This window comes from Melospiza melodia, chromosome 6 (assembly GCF_035770615.1).
Source record: "Melospiza melodia melodia isolate bMelMel2 chromosome 6, bMelMel2.pri, whole genome shotgun sequence".
Lineage (NCBI taxonomy): Eukaryota > Metazoa > Chordata > Aves > Passeriformes > Passerellidae > Melospiza > Melospiza melodia.
The window spans coordinates 18,176,102-18,192,378 of NC_086199.1; positions in this window are offsets into that span (position 1 = coordinate 18,176,102).

A 16,277-nucleotide genomic window follows, 5' to 3' on the forward strand; every position below is an offset into this window, starting at 1 on the left:
GTTGTTAGGGAGGTTTGGGGAAATGTTTTATGGCTTGTGGGAGTAAAGGGGAATCAATTCTCCATGGATCTGGCTGTGCCTACCATTGTGCAGTCACGTGTTTGAAGCTCACATGCTCACTTTTAGTCTTACATTTCTACTATTCCAGTACCTTTTTAATTGATCTGGTAAGGTTTTCACATCTTCATGTACCACAGAAAGCTTGTTTTGAAAGTAGAGTCTTGAAAGAGGTTTAATGAGTTTGAAAGGCAGAATACAAACCAAAAAGAGAATGTGAATGGTGAAATATACTGCAAAGACAATTTTAGATGGCAGGCACAAACTTTTCTGAGATGCCATGGTATGGGGAATGCTGTGGTAAAAAAAAAACTGCCCAGGGCAATAAAGAAAACAGACATTTCTCAAGTAATTGTAGGAACTGGACTTAGGAAGTGAAATAATTGAAATGAGATACTATTAGCCAGAAGGGGAAGCATAAATCAATAGCTGAAGGAAAATGAAATGACAAATGGAGACAGTGCTGGGGAATAGGCACTAGTACAGCTAAAATGACATCAATAACAAAAGATAAAATCTACAGCTGTTCTAGAGAGCCAATTTGTGGGTAGAGAAAAACTTAATATCCTGGATGACGTATTTTTATTAATTTAGATGGTTAATTTCTGCCTACATGCTTGCTACTTTATTTTGATAGTGATTACTTACAATTGTGGACAGATCATGGAGAACATATTTGGAAAGCCTCTTCTGATGTCAGCAGTTTCTTTGATTTGATGGGCAATGTGTGTACCTACACAACCACCAAGATTTCTCATATATGTAATAATATCATTGTTTTGAAGAAGGTGGCATATGCTCCAAACTTATATTAATTCTTCAAGCTGACAGTCTCTCTCATGGAAACTGGACTCCAGATTTTTTAACTGCTTTTGATCTGAAATTATTTCAGTTTAGATTGCAAAATGCCTTTCATGAAAGGGGAATGTGAAACAGCAGCAGACAAACTTCTCCTCAAAGGTAATTCTTACCTACAGATTGTTGTACTGACATTACAGAATGTAAATCTGTAAATTTGTAAACCTGTCATAGATGTTTCACAAAAAAAATCCCCACAAACAAAAAAAAAAAAAAAAAAACCAAGACCAAGCAACAAATCAAACAATATTCAAAGGTATTTAAAGGGTATGACTGAAATACACAAAGATTAACCTGACACAGCACAGCTCTTTCAACTAAAAGTTTTTCTTTTGCATGTTTTTAACACAATGTCACATAAAAGCAAAATCCTTTTATCTTCCTCACAGGAGGCTGCACAAAGAATTTAGCATCTGCTTCAATATCCCTTACTGTGCAGAGCCTCCTGAATCTCAGGTGAATATCCCATTTCATTCACAGCCAGCAATCATGCCGGGGAAACCAGCTCATCTGTGCTTTGGACCTCTGACTCCTGCTGTAGCTCTTCAATCTGTCTTTCTGTTTCTGTGTGTGACATTTTATGCCCTTTCATTCATTCCAAATAGGTTTTCTCTTTAACCTTGTGGCACCAAAACATTTCATTGTGTTTGAAACTAATGGCATTTGGTAATTGGCTGTGCACTAAGTGGCAAAGGGCACCTCCAGTAATTTACTTGAATGCTGTTTAAAACTGAAATAATTTGATTTTCAGAAAAGAGCTATAAGCATACTAACAGTGTCTTCTGAGCCATTAGCGTAAAGAGGCTGTCTTGGCTCTGCACTGTGTCTGCTTTAAAATTAATAATCAACACATATTGATGAGGAGGATAAGTAGTAATAGCTTAAGTGGGATTGGAAGTATTTTCCGTAGCTGTTTTTGTTGTCTACGTTATATAGTCACTTTACTGTAAGTTTGCATTTCAATATGTAATCAAAAATCCAAAATGTTTCTCATGTTGAAATTTTAGCTTTCTGCCTAAGTGTTATCTGTATGCACACAAGGCAGGGAAAGAAAATGAAGTATAAATATACATTTATGTGTGAACACAAAAGGGCATAGGTACAAGACTCACTGTGGATTAAAAGGCAATGTGAGCCCTGGGGCTGTGTACAGGGCTCAGAGTTGGACCTTAAACCTTATGATGCTTGAACAAAATGATTGAAAGCTATAATTGACCATATGAACTTCACAAGAAGTGAACAGTGTGTCCTAAGTTTCTCCTTCTTCAAAGTGGAAATGATGAATTCATTCTGTGGAGCATTCTGGAGCCTTTAAATACATATTTCAGGCAAGGAGGACAGGCAGAACAGGGAGTCTTGCTAGCTTCTATTATTTTCTTCTGTTTACATAAAACTGTAAAGATTTGTTTTGGCCAAGTCTGTTTTATTTAAGCTAGTCTTGTTCATTTAAGAAGGCATTATTATCTAATAATACATAAGTTAAGTATATCTATTTTGTTAAATTACAGATGGGAATTACTTGCCTAAGCAGAAAAAAGAAGGGAATAAGGAGAGGGACACATGGATGGCCATTAGCAGATTCACCTGAAGTGAAATGCAAAAAGATCAGACTGACAACCCCCACCAGAGACAGAAGAACTTTCTAGGTGTGTATTTTGGTATGTAGCACAAATGTTTTTTGCCTCCTATTTCTCAAACCATTTCATCTTCACTCAGAACAATTCTTATTCATTTACATATCATTATACAATGCTGATGGTATGTTTAATGACAAGAATCACATAAGCCTGCAGGTTCAGCAACAGTTCAACTAACAGATAGATGTTTGTTCCTTCTTAATAGCATTAATTTGGGTGACACTGGCTTTTAGTGCACATTATTCATGCTCAATTATGGTGGAATAGATAAAGAATTGAAAGACACAATCACATCTGTGTTCCTGAATGAAGAGTCTTTGTGACATGCTTATAGAGATTGAAGTGTCATCCAAGTGAATTAATTATAACAATCTGTTTCCCAATTCAATCTGGCAATTATTCATTTCTCAGAATAGCCAGCTTTGATTTTGTTAACAGATTTTACACAAACTTTGCAACAGACCCATAACCACGTCACCAATTCATTGCTTTTATGAAGCTCTGGGGAGAGAGCTGTGCAACTGCAGAGGATACAGCACAACCGGGCCTGGGGAGGGAGGGGGTGGTCTCCATCCTCTGCCATTGATGGAGAGCATTAGGGCAACTCTGTCTGTCTGTCTGTCAGAGCCATGGATCAAATTTCTGAATATGGATCATGAATGAGGGACCTGAAATGACTCTGGTGCTCAGTCTTTCCAGTTCTGAGCTCTCAGTTATGTCACAGACTCACAGAGTCATGGGATAAGCTGAGCACAAGGATCACTGAGTGCAACTCCTGGCCCTGCACAGCACCATCCCCATGAGTCTCACATGCCTGCCAATGGCACATAACTTTTGTGTGGTAAGTGAGAGTTTGATTGTTTTTCATAGAGGATTTTGATCTGTTCATGTTGAAGTCTATAACACAAAAAAGGGCTGAACTTGGCTCATATTTGTCAATGTAGGTACACAGAAGTAGTAATGATTTTTTTTAGACTGAAGTTCCTTTTAAAACTCATAACAGTGTCTTGCAATGTTAATTGCTATGAGATTTGTCTTCAAACCATAGCTGAATTTCACACATGCCATCAGGGTGCCTTTACCATCAGCTCTCTTTGAACACACACTTTTGTGCTAAAATTTTTCTGGACTCCAAATCACAACTTTAAACCTACTCCTTCCTATCTTTACCCACTTTTCCTTTAGTGGGATATCTGCAAATTAATCCTGCAAAAAGCCAGCACTAAACCTTGCCCTATTCAAGAAAAATTCAGATCATGAATAAAAAGGATCTGGATTTGCATCTCATTACAGCAAGTCAGAAACTGGCTCTTCTATTTCTTTGATGTGTGACATAGTTTAACTGATGGTGATCTTGAAGCAAATGTTGGATGGATGAAAGCATGAAAGTACATAATTTCTATCAAAAGGTATTTCATGGCATTTTTCAAGAAGAATGGAGAAATGCAGGTTGAGGGAGGAATTTTTTAATTGAAATATTAGGTGTCTCATGGTTATTCAATAAATGAATTGATCATGATAGTGCTGTTTCCAGAGAAACTTTGAAAGTTATTCCCTAGAAACAAGTTGAAGATAATTATCTCTTGCAAAAGTGCAGTACACTTACAGAATGGCAATGGCATGCAATGGGAATAGTGGCAAAGAGGTTTTATTCCCTTTCGTATATCAGTCATAGTAATCAGCTGCTTCTTTCTTTGTCCTATTAGATGGATTATGAGGAGAAAGTGCTATTAATGTAAGGATAGATATTTTCTTGCCAGCATATGCCCCTTTTCTAGATGGTGTTGAAATATTTTTAAATAAGGTGGCACCAAGAGCAATCCCACAGCAAAGGAGGTCCCTTGCCAGCTGCTTCCTAGCACAGGGCAGATCTCCTCTGATGCCTCAGCCACAAGTTGTGTACTGGGTTTGCTTTGTGTGCTAGGGGCCATCCACAGCAAATCACAGGGGGGTTCAGAGCCCTTCCTTCAGCAATGTAGGAGAAAAATAGATCTTTAAAGGTGGAAGAACAGCAGGAAATCCTGCAGAAATAACTCCTTTAATGATTTGTGAATCTAATTATTATTGTTATTAGTGATGATACCATGCTTAGAGCCATTAGTATGAATCCTGAATAAATGCAGGGAAAGCATTTTTTTAATAGCCTCGAATTACACATTCTAAGGGATATTCATAAGTAGAAAGCTGCATTATAATAATGTGCATTATGGTTGTTTTATCAGTTAATTCTGCTGAATTTGTCTAATTTTTGGATTTGCTTGTAAATCTTAATTAGCCACTGTAGAATTGAGTGCAAATAAAAGATTACTGAAAAGAAAATAAAATGTTTAGATAAAACCTGTTAAATTATGATAATGAATTCTGTCACTTATTAAGAAAATTAAATTAATTAAGTTTTACCACAGCCATTGCAAAAAAGCACATTTTATTCCTGGTTTTCAATATTAAGAGCAAGTTGGCTTTGTTGCCTGGAAGCAAGGGACAGTAGACTCTTATGGAGATGCCATCAGTACATATAAGTCAAGGAAGATACTCGTTTAGCAATGTCCTCCATCCTTTGAATTTAGATGGACAACTGCCTTCAAAAATCATGTGCTTATATAAAATGCAGCCTGGCTTTGTCACTTTCATCACTAGAGTGTCATATGCACTCCCAATTACAGTTTTACAGTAACTGTTTCCTTTGGAAGTCTTGAGGTGCTGATGAAAAATCCCAACAACAATGAAGAGATCTACAAAGCAGCTGAAGAAATGTTTATCCTCAACAGAACTGGAGACCATTTGCTGTATTCTGGTGACCTACCTGAATACCTCCACACCCCACATCCTCCCCCCCTCACATCCAGTGGAAACAATAATTCTAACAAAAACCTGATAGCCCAATGGGAACCAGTCCCTGCCACTGTTGCTGGAGAAATGAAAACAGAGATTTTTATAGCGAGAGGCCTGAGGATCCCTTTGTGCTCTTTGATTCTGAAATGCCTCAGCAATTCTTTATGCTAGCCTATAATGTGTTACCAAAAAAAAAAAAAAAAAAAAGTTCCCACAGCTCTTAAAATAATGTTTCTCCAACTATCTCCTATCATGAATACTGTTTTAAATCACACACTGCACACACTGAGCCTCATGCTTTTGTGTATTTCTGTCCCTGTCCTCGGTACTGAGTTACTGATTTCAGCACTAGTGGCTGTAGCTGTAATGATATTGAGGGAGCAGCAGGAATGAAAGTTCAAGACACAGTCTGTCCCCCCTTTGTGTTGCACAGAGTAGGTAAAACACACTCCTCTGCTGGCTGCTGCAGCTCCTTCAGCCACTGTAGAAAATCTCTGCTTGCATTCAGGATAACTGGCAAGGATTCAGTCACTCATGGGTCATCACATCCTGCTTATCTAGCCCGCATCTTTAAATGAAGGATATTTATGGGGAAAAAAATGGATTATAAGTTTTTTGAAATCATCTTGCCTCATTTTAGAGACTCCAAGTGACAGGCTGCTGCCTTGGAGCTGAAAAATGTTTAAATACCACTGTTGTGCAGAAATGGCCTTTTCCATATGTCAAACTGCATTTCTAAGCACTTGGACCTGTGATCCTTTCTGGGTAGCCAGGCAGATAAGCTTCTCCTGTCACACACACCTTTTCAAGATCTAAACATTTAAGAAAGTGATCAAATTACTCCTCAGCTTACTTCTTGGGTGATCAAATATCTTGAATCCTTGAGACATGCAATACATTTTTCTAGTGCCTGGATCTTCATTTGTGAAATTTAGACTGTGCAGCAGAAAGCAGTTCACATCTCTTAAAAATTGGCATGCACATAGCATTTTCTCATACAAAGCAACCAGCAGAGAGATGCTTCTCTCCTATTGTGGACTCATCTGTGGTTCACTCCTGATAAATATTTATTTCTCTTTACTGATGTATTGACAAAATGTCATAAGTGTTGAACATTACATTTATTTATTCTTAGTGCCACTCATAAGGCAGCACTGATTATTTCTAGGAATTACTCTGCCATAGTTAGTGGTACTAACAAAGATTTGGACTCTACCTCATGTATTGATTTCCAGTCAAACCAAGGAGTAATGCATCATTTCACAGATGTGCCTTCTCTGGGGTTACTAACACAGACTTGGGCTTCAGCCCTTTTTACCTGAAAGGTCAGTAGTGTAGAAATGCCAGCCAGTTGGCTCCTTTCTCATTCATGTAACAAAGGGAGCTATATCCAGAATGGATATTATGGAATATATGTCGTGCCCATCTGTTACAGTAGGAAATTGAGAGCCTAGAGAGAGGACGATTCACAATTCTGGGGCCATGTCCTATAGAAAGCATAGAGCAGGGTGGCAGATGGGAAGAGATGGAGCTGAGCAGATGGGTCTGGGTGTGGCTCACGTCTCACACGCTGGTTTACACTGGGACAGAGCACTGGGGCTAATTTCTTGCCAGCAGGAACAGCCTGCAATGTGCACTTGTAGCAATCCCCAGCAGATACCAAAATAACTCTGCTGAGGAGGCAGGAGTGCTCACAGTGCTGCTCATCCCAGCGCCAGCACGGGCTCAGCAGCTGCGCTGCAATAGCCAAGGGCAGAATTTCACTTTCAGAACAGAATGCCAGGGTGAGAAACCACATAATGTGTTCAGGTATGACTGCTGCAGTGCCTGAGTGTGCTCTGGATTGACTGACAGGGCTCTCCAGATGCCCAGTTTGCAGTCAGTGACAGCGAGGTGACAAGCACATCGCCAGCAGAAGGCACTGTACCACATCATCTCCTGAAATGGTGATAAGTACAGGAATGCCACAACTTGATTGAAGAAGGCAGTTCTTGGTAATGTTAGAGATCATAGTTTCACTTGCAATATAGTGTTCTCAAACAATATATTAATGCTTGTGATGCTCCATAAAAGCAACCTAACCAAATGAAATGTTTAGCAATGACACTGCTATGGAAAAATGAATCACACTGATTAAATATTACTTTCTATTTAAAATTTGAACTTGCCATTACTAGTATGACAGGTGCTACTCATTTGAGGAAATAGAGCGGAGCTCAGAGCTCACCAAACTCCCCAAGAATCTTTCTTCACAATCTGACAAGAGCTAGTTTATGCCTTTTGTACACTCATACTGATTTTGGAAAGAAAGCTGCTGCATGAAAAAAACATTAACGAGGTGAGACAAGATGATGAGAAAGGGAAATAAGTAATATACCTTGCCACAAGTGCTTCCCTTCACTGTTGCCATACCCAAGGAAACACTTTCATTTTTACACTTAGCTGAATCAATTTATTGAATTAGTGCATGCTATAGTTAAAAGTCAGCATGTACATGTAATTTTTAATAGCTGCATATTTTATGTGACTTCTCAATTGAAATAGATAGAAAAATGACAGTCACGTTGGAGACAATGGGATTCTTCCCTTCTGGGCTGAGATGATGACTTCTTTAATATCCTCTTTATAGAAATCTTTGTGGTTTAGCACCTCATGTGAATTTTAATACTTTTCCACAAATAGCTGACAGTGAGGAAGAAATACAATTATCTCAGGACAAAGAAGTTATTTTTAGAGCTCTGTATTGTCTGCTTGGCACTGGTTTTTTATAACACTTGATATGTGCATGACATATATAACACGCATATAATTGGACTCCTTGCTGCACTTGTATTCAGACTCTGAGCTGCACTGTATTCAGAGTCTGATCTTATTTATCTTTGCTGTGGGAGATTTATATCCAGGTGTGTGGCTGAACAGCTCAGCAATAGCCTTTTTTCACTTTTTGGCACAGTCACTGGTAAGGCAAATACTATTGGTAGTTGCAGTTTGCTAGTAGTTAATATAGAAAAAAATGTATTTGTAAAATAACAGCTATTATATCTGTGATTTTAAATTCATTAAGAAATAGGGACTGTGCTAGTGATGCATGTTTAAGATGACATAATACTGGTTAGGTAGGAGTGGCTGTGCAACACAGGATCACAGCTTCCCATAACTCAGTGGGAATTAGGGGAATTTTCTTGGCTACAGTGATTCTCTGCAAAGCCATTTTCCAGCAGTCTTAGATGCCTGTGAGTGCCTGTGTATACCTGCACACATGCTGCTCCCCTGCTGACTGCATGCACTGCACCTTCAAGAAGAAGTGATGCCCAACGCAAGAAAAGAGCAAAGCACCATCCCAGGATGGCAGTGGGGCAGGAGAGGGAAGAGTGTGGGCAAAGGGACTCCAGCCTAGCAGACACTCAGCACAGCATCAGGGCTCTCTGTTCCTTTGGTATCTGTTTCATATGATCATGCTCCCACAGAACCAAATGTTTCAGATACCTTCCTTATTGATAAGAATATTGGGCACATATTTTCTTGTTCTGTCTTGAATGGCATAGAGTGAGAATTATTGGGATGTATTATTCTTATGGTAAATTAAACAACCATTTATTCTTGAAAAAAGATTGTGTAAGTGGGAAATAATAATAATAATAATTATTACTACTATAATTATTTTTAAAAATATTAATAGTAATAGTAATAATGTTGGTGGGAGCTACTGAGAACATTACCAAAACATATTCTGAGATAAAAAACAGTCTGTTTCCAACATTCAACACTTAAAGTAACAGAGCCTGAAGCTTAAATCGTGTTTTCTTGACAAAGATTGATATTCCCAGCATCTGAACTTACCACTGGTCCTCCTGACACATTATTGATTAGTTCTGCTTTTGTTGTTGACGAGCATTGTTGGCATTGTTGACATATACAGACCACAAGAGAGTCAATACTGATTGAGGTGAGAGCAGGAATCCTCCCTGCATTCAGCTCTGCACATCACAACTATTCCAAGGTTGCAAAAGGAAAGAATGGGAAGGTTTTTTGTGTTCTTGTATGAAGCTCCATGGTCAATAGCTAGGAGACCATTTAAATGTGTATAGCTCATATAGGTATTTGAGCACCTCATTGCAATGCTTATATATCTACAAAACCTTTCAAAGCAAATAAAGACATTTAATACTTTTCTAATTGCCACTCATACCTGAGAATATGGAGAAAATGTCTTTTGTCCATGCTTTTCATGGCAAGAGGAAAAATCATGTTGTTTAAATAAGTAGTTGTTATTCCTGCCCAATATAGCACTCTACAGTTGTTCTGTGTTTATTCACAGATAATTATTAATATGATGTAAGAGCTCAGCAAGATCTTCTCTTTTCTGACCAAGCTAATTTATCTTTCTGTAGTAATCTCTTGAAATTCAGTATGAATTTAGATCATGCTCATAGTATTCTAAGGTAAGGTAAATGATGTTTATTCTAGCAAACAACTTTTAATTTTAAAAGTGCACTTTCTAAGTTACTTCAGTTGCATATTAAAGAGCTCTTCAGAGTAGTAACTAACAGGGACAAAAATAGCCCAAATAAAAGGGGGAAAAAAGTGGGGAAAAGCACAGAAGATTGCAGTAACAAGGAAACTGGGTTGCATGACATCTATTTATTTTGCCATCACATTCATATGAAACTTCATAGAGTTCATTTAAGCTCTGAGAAAATTCTCCTGAATCTTGCTTGTGGCTGCCATTGTGTTAAATATGTTCTTCCTGACCTAGCCAAAATACTGATACCAATGAGCTTCTTTTTTCCCTTCCCCAACAACATGACGGTTCCATGTGCTGTGCCACGGCTCAGGGTTGCTTATATTGGTAATAAAGATGTGAGGAGTTGAGCAGAGATTTTTAATAAATATTCTTCAGGACACATAATGTACCAGGGTGGAGCGATATAGAAGAATGAACCCTGGAAACATAAAAAAGAAGCAAATGAACATAAGGACTAGTGAAATGGAGGTAGAAGAAGGAAGAAGAGAAACCTAAGGCTTCATATTGGATGGACTTGCACGGCATAACACGGAACATTTTTCTCAGTAAAATGTAATGTTTAGACACAGACGACTGAACCAGAAAAACGAGAGCTCATGGTGTACTGCTGCAGGCAGCTCTCAGGGCTCCCTGTCGGGCTGCTTGACTTTGCTCCTGGGTGTGATGGCCGGCAGGCTGACAGCTTGCTGCAGCTCAGGGCAGAGGCTGAGGGGACCGTGGGGGCTCCTGCAGCCTCCCGGCAGCTCGGGCACTGCGGCCAGCTCCGCTCTCAGACTTCGCTTCTGTTTAGAAACACAGCCTTGAACCAGGGATGTTTCCATGCTTTTCCATGAAGCCTGCCTAAACAGGCCAAAATCGCCACCTAGTGAGGACAGCCTCTCAGCTCACTCACTTTACACAAGGCTTTTGTAAATAAAACTGAGATAATCTAATATCCCACTGCATTTAAGTTTGACTGATAATGATAAACAATATTTTTGCAAGAAAAAACCCGAGAATTTAAGAAAAACTGTATTTTCTGAAGCGACAGGAACACAGGCATTTTCCATAAAATAATATCTATCCAAGCACAGGTGTTCCTGCAATCATTAAGATGCTTACTTATTATCTTCAGAATGTATTTACAGGAATCTTGGGTGAAGAGCCAGGTTTAATGTCTGTGTTGGGTGTCTAATGCCAGGTTTATAGTCTGTGTTGGGTGTCTTTTTCCTCCTGCATAGGTAGAGCTGCAAAAGGTCTCTGAGTTCTTCCTCCTTGTTTCTCTGAATGAATTGCTAAAAATAAACAGACTGCATAACTGGCCAAACCCCAAAGAAGTATCAAGAAGTGGTTTCACTTTTAGTACGTCTGTAATGAGTTGAAGTGAATGTCCAAGAAAAGATAAACCTCTATGTACCATGTTGGCAAGTTTTTGAAGGGCTTCCAGCTAAATCCATTTTGCAGGTTCCTTTTGCTTGATCTGAGTGATCAAGAGACTTTTCTATTATTTCCACCATGACACACCATATGTAAATTGTTTCCTGTTACATTGAAGAGATAAAATCACTGTTAAGGTTTAAAAAAATGCATAGCAAATCACTCTTAGGATTTTATTTAAAAATCAATTACAGTTAAATATAACGTATTTTAGATTATTTTTCCTGGCCTACATTTAGTATTTTAAAATTAACATTGTAAAGACTGTACATTTATGAACATAAAGCACAAGGGGAAGTAAGGGAAAATACACATGAACCTCCAAATGCAAGAGCTGTGGCTTTCAGGTAACTACATGAAAGAATTCTGAAGAAAATGTGAGTATAAACAACAGTGAGACAGGAAGAATCAGAGACTTTTTCCCTCAGATAAAGTTATTTTCTTTTATTTGCCTTGGTAGAGATAATACAGTTATGGTGCTTACTGCCGATGAATATTTCTAGATCTTTTTGAAACCACATATGTCAGACTTATATAAAATCAAAATTGGAATCTACTAGCAGTGTACTAGGGATCAAAATAACCTCCAGGATTCTTTTTTCCTCTCTAAACATGTCTAATTTTAAACCGCTAAATGCTACTGGCTAAATTTATTTCCTGCTTTCCACAGAAAGTAAATCATCCTCTAAGTTTGAACACTAGACTTCACCATGAAATGGCCTTTTTAGAGCATGGGGAATTTTCACAGCTGCAAAATTCAATGCAAAGTTACATGTGGAGTCACAGGCAATACACAGCAGCCTTCACAATACACTGGAGTATCTTTATTTTTCTGTTATGTGGTCTGAGTCATGCATGAACAGGGTTTAGACCCTGCATTGGGAGCCAACAGCCATCAGACAGGGAAGGAAGACTGGCACTGATCACATCAGAGCAGATGTCCAAGAAATTATATCCTGAATTTCACACATTTATGGCACAAACTCTGTAACAAATGTGACTGCAGCATTGTTTCCCTGAATAATGTCTCAGGATGAAGCTTTTTCCTAGGCTGGTTGTGCTCCACAGAACCCATATTAGGTTCACATACACTGAGCTGCCAGACAGTGACATGTGCTTGTTTTCTGAATGCCAGGAAGGAGAGCTCACAAGATTGCATGGGGCTACCATGAATACAGCAGCCCTCAATAGTTTGGCCTTTTCTGGTTTTTTTTTTTCTGCTGCAACACATTCTGAAGAGGAACAGAAACTTTGGTTTACCGAGAATTATTCGTTGGGCTGTATTGCATGAGGATAAGCAAAGAGAGTGAAGCTATGTGTTTGTGTTCTCTTTCTGAGCACACAATGAATCTCAGGTATTTGGCAGAGTTAAGAATTCCTTTTGCCCACTAAGAACTATCTTTTTGTTTAAGAGTCCTTGGGTCTCCCGTGGTGAAATGATATTTAGGAAGATGAACTGCCATAAGCCAGACACCTATTCAGACCAGGTACCTCAAATTAGGATACTCACCTCAGCCTCACCAGTTCATTTCATTTAAGGATGTGAGCCTAAGGATGTGAGTCTAAGGAATTCCTGATTTACAGGATCAACAGCACTTTCCTCACAGTGTTTCCTCACACATATAATTAAGTATGCGAAACAGAACACAGTGTATGGATCTCTCCTTTAGACTGTAGCTTTCTGGATTTAGTACTTGTTGGGACATCTGGTAAGGCAACAGCTATCAGACGAAGGAAACTGTGGTAACAATTCCTCCAGACATTCGATATAGGCCTGAGATATGAATAGGATTGAGATGCAAAAAATATCTGTGGTAAAAAGCTAGGGATTTGAAATAAGATTGTTCCTGGTGTAGTTCTTCATGTGGGGTCAGAAAAACAGTCACTACTTTGTTCCCCTGTTTTTAAACGAAGGAAGATTTTTTTAAACAGGTAAGACCAAGATTCTACAAGAAATCAAAGTAAAGCTGCAGCAGGTATGAAATTTAGCAAACTTTAGGGATATTAGGATCATCTCTTGTGAAAAGCTTGTGCAAGTCATTGTTTATGTTAAGTGAACTTCAGTAAGTCATTTGAAAGGCAACCAAGGTGCCATATCTAAATGATGTGAAGAATCATCATAGAATTATAGAGTGACCAGGGCTGGAAAGCACCTGAAAGATCACCTGGTTCCAACCCCCCTGCCATGGGCAGGGAAGGTTTCCACCACACCAGGTTGCTCCAAGCCCCATCCAACCTGGCCTTGAACACCTCCAGGGATGGAGCCCCCACCACTCCTTTGGGCAATAGGTTCTAGTGCTTCACCACCCTCACAGTAAAGAGTTCCTTCCCATTATCTAATCTAAACCTACTTTCTCTCTGTTTGAAGCTTTTCCCCCTTGTCCTATCACTTCATGCCCTTGTAAAAAGTCCCTCTCCATTTTTCTCATAGGCCCCCCTTCAGGTACTGGAAAGCCACAATTAGGTCGTCCTGAAGCCTTCTCTTCACCCAACAAACCCAAATCTCTCAGCCTTTCTTCATAGGAAAGCTGCTCCATTCTTCTAATCATTTTTAGGATCCTCCTCTGGGCTCACTCCAACAAGGCTGTGTCCTTGCTGTGCTGGGACCCCAGGGCTGGATGCAGCCCTGCAGGTGGGGTCTGAGCAGAGCAGAGCAGAGGGGCAGAATCCCCTCCCTTGCCCAGCTGCCCACACTGCTCTGGATGCATTTCAGGATAGGCTTTCTGGGCTGTGAGTGCATATTGCAGGGTCATGTCCAGCCTCTCATTCCCCAGCACCCCACAAAGGTTATATGTGATTGGGCACTAGTACAGTGCTTTTACCACTCTGTCCTCAGCTCTGTTTTTCATCCAGCAACAGATCTTGACACTACCAGGAAAATTAAATAAAAGTAAAGAAAAGAATCTTCTATCCCTGTATTGAACCTTTAGCAGTTGCTATAGCAATAACATTTCTCAAAATACAAAATTCAAAGTACCAGCTACCTTTGCTCTTGAGACATCATCTTTTATTTTTTCAATTTCTGTCACACTCCATTTAAAGAAGCTGTCAGTCTGTGCTCCCATCACCAAAATATTCAAAGTTAATTTTGAAAAGAAAACAAAAAAGGAATTGACCTATTGCCCACTTTTTTTTGCACCTCCCACTATTTTAGCACTTCCAAGACACATTAGTGATATGATGATGTGTGCTGTGATATTCAGTGAGAGATGCTATAGGACACACACTCTGCTGTACAGAGGCTGGATACAGGCTGTAAGTGATACACTGATGGCAATATCTCTAGGTTGGCAGAGATGAGAATCTGACTCTCTTTTGTGCAGCATCTTCATAATTCACCTTGATCAGGCTTTTTACATATCATCTGATGCAGTCTTCTCCTAATGTTTTCTGTCTTGTCTCATTTTTGTTGGTGGTTTTTTTTTTGTTTTTTTTTTTGTTTTTTTAATTGCTTTGGTTTGTGTTTCTCTTTTGAAGTGAAGTCCCAGTCCAGAACATACTTTATCTCTTTCTAAGCTATTAAAGGATTTAGGTGAAATAGCTTGATTACTTTTAATTTATACCTGAACAGAAAAAATTTCCCTGTGTCTGCTTAGGCTAGCAATTTGTTAGTAACACAGCCATTATGGTGCAGCAATGAAAGAAAAAACTTCATGAAAAACACATGCACTATGTGTTTTGCTCTTTCCCCTTATCACTGCTAGAGCATCAGTTATCAGATGCTGCCTTGGATCAGCCCCACTGGAGACCCTGCAGGGGCAGAGGAGTTGGTGCCCTTGGGCAGGAGCAAGCTGCCATCTCACAGGGCTTGGGGACTGCCAGGAGCTGCTGTCTGAGGCAGAAGCATTTTTGAGCAATCTAAGAAATTAGAAACCTAAATTTTATTATCATAAAGGGATAGGACCCTGGACTTATCTGAGCTTTTTCATGAAGGCCAGCCTATGGGGCCAGTCACAGTCATGGTTTCCCTTTATCTTGAATTGAATCTCCAGCAGGTACCACAGGAAATGATGCTATGAAAAACACCCACGGATACCCATGTAAGCTGGTCCATGCTGTGGCTTTCATGAGCATTGGTGAAATATTAAAGAATATAAAATCTCAGGGTGAAATTTTGTGGAAATGAAACTTTCGGCAGAGACTCAGGGTGAGTCTGTGGTCTCTTCTCCTACTACACCAGGAATTAACTGCCTGTGCACAGGCCAATGCTGACATGGTGCTGCCATATCCAGCCTTGTACCTTGCTGATCCCAACCTTGCCTTCCTGACCTGGCTTCCCAGCTTGACCTGTGGCCTGCCTTGTCACCAGAGATTTGTCCAGTGATCAGAGCTGGCCACACCTGCTTTTCTGCCTCGCTGGGTGCCATGGGACTGTGGCTTGTTGGTGACAATGCTGCCCAGTCTGCCTGACTGTCACCCTCAGCTCCTGGCTCACTGCCCCTTGGGGAGCTGCCAGCTCTCTCTACTCCCTGACACAGAGGTTTATTTTGACTCAGTTTTGTTGCTTAGCTTCAGTTTTCATTATTCTTTAAATTAATTCTTGAATTCTTTAAATTTAAAGCCCAAATAGAATTAACTTTCCAACCTTTATGACATGTGAAAGATTTAAAAATGAACCACTGAGTTCTTTTTTCCATGAAGTTACAGTGAAGTTTGGTTCTGCTTTCATTTCAATGCCAGAGTGAAATTTCGCATTCTGTTGCAAAATACATAGGTCAGCAGTGGAAAAAGATCATGATTAAGTAACCTACATTGCTGCTTGCATAATTCTTCCTTCATCATATATGAGAAGGAACTACAGAAAAAAACCCACCCAAATCAGAAACACAAACCCACATCAAAATGGAATTCAGTAAATGGAAACAAAAAAGAAGGGAATGTAACTTTCCCGGGAGGAAAGCAGCAGCCAGAATAGTGATCACCCACAGGAATACAGGACAATTGTGATTCAA